We start from the raw sequence: 1,343 nt of genomic DNA on the forward strand, positions 1-1,343 counted from the left end.
TTAAGATGAGAATATGTTAAAGTAAGTTTACAGCTGTTTCCGTACATCAGGCTGGGGTAAATATGTATTCACCTCGCTGCAATCGATTGACATCATCAGAACTAAAAAAGCAAAGATAAACAAAAGGAGAACAGAGCAAAAGAAAGTGTAAGGAAAAAAGAGGAAAAAGAAAATGTTCAATAATTCGATAGTTTTACTATGCTTGCTATTTGCTTATAATTTTATTTAAGTCGAGAGCTAGACTACCAACTCTTTTAAATGCGATAAATTTCCCCTTTCGGTCTTATTGTTTTTCTATGCATTCTTCAAACCTATACATTACTCCGGTACATAGTCCATTTACACTCTTTATCGTACAGACTCTAGGTACAAACTTTACCCTTATATTACGGCTTCCATTGAAAATATACGAACTAATTTACAACCTAGAAATTAGTATCGAACAGACCATTGGATGTTGTTATATACCGCTAGTCACAAAGCACTTCCAATTCTGTCTTCATTGCACCATTCTTTTCCACCTTGATCCAAAATGCTTGACTAAATCGTCTTCCCATCGTCGTGGAGACCTTCCAAGTGGCTTTTCCAATCACTTGGATACCACTCGGCAACTGCACGGGTCCCACCTGTTGTCTGTAAACCTTATGTCCGGCCCACTGGAACTTGTGCTTTCGGTACTCCGCGATCACATCGTTCACTCAGCTCCGTTCTCGAATTTCATTTCCAATGTGCTCTCTTAATGATATTCCTTGCATGGATCTTTTCATGGCCCTTTGCGTCGTAGCCAATTGATGTTCTATCGTCTTCGTAGTAGTCCACGTCTCACTTGTGTTTAAGATCGCAGGCAGAGCGGTGCTATTGAAGAGTCTGACACGGAAGGCATTGCCTAACATTGTTTGGAGCACATCTTTTATTGTGATAAACGCCTTTCGTCCTGCCCTTCATACATACACAAACACACCACACATACACACAGACACACTTAACTATTTTATATCATACACTATTTTAGTGCATTTAGTGTTATTTCAGTAAATGTTTGTTTTTGTAATTATTAATCATTCTTTCAAAACATCTATTAATATAAATGTTTTAAGATAGTGATCTGCAGAATCGTAAGGACTCCGCGCAAAATGCTTAGCAGCATATCATCCGGCTTTACGTTCTGTGTTCAAATTTCAATGAGGTCACCTTGGCTTGCCATACTTTTGTGGTCGAGAAAAATAAGTACAATTTGAACACTGAAGTCAATGCAATCGACTTACCCACCCCGTAGAAATTGCTGGCCTTGTGCTAAAATTGATCTGTTATTTTTAATTATATTATATTATATATATATATAT

The 1,343-nt window shown here is 37.5% G+C and overlaps 1 long non-coding RNA gene across 1 annotated transcript in view; it reads right to left on the reverse strand.

The window, feature by feature from the left end:
* Window positions 1-15: 15 nt before the first annotated feature.
* Window positions 16-1,343, reverse strand: part of LOC128250117 (uncharacterized) — a 140,652-nt gene continuing 139,324 nt past the window's right edge. The window contains exon 3 of the long non-coding RNA XR_008266239.1: window positions 16-101. This is a non-coding gene — a long non-coding RNA (uncharacterized LOC128250117). The remainder of the gene's footprint in view (window positions 102-1,343) is intronic.

This window comes from Octopus bimaculoides, chromosome 19 (assembly GCF_001194135.2).
Source record: "Octopus bimaculoides isolate UCB-OBI-ISO-001 chromosome 19, ASM119413v2, whole genome shotgun sequence".
Classification (NCBI taxonomy): domain Eukaryota; kingdom Metazoa; phylum Mollusca; class Cephalopoda; order Octopoda; family Octopodidae; genus Octopus; species Octopus bimaculoides.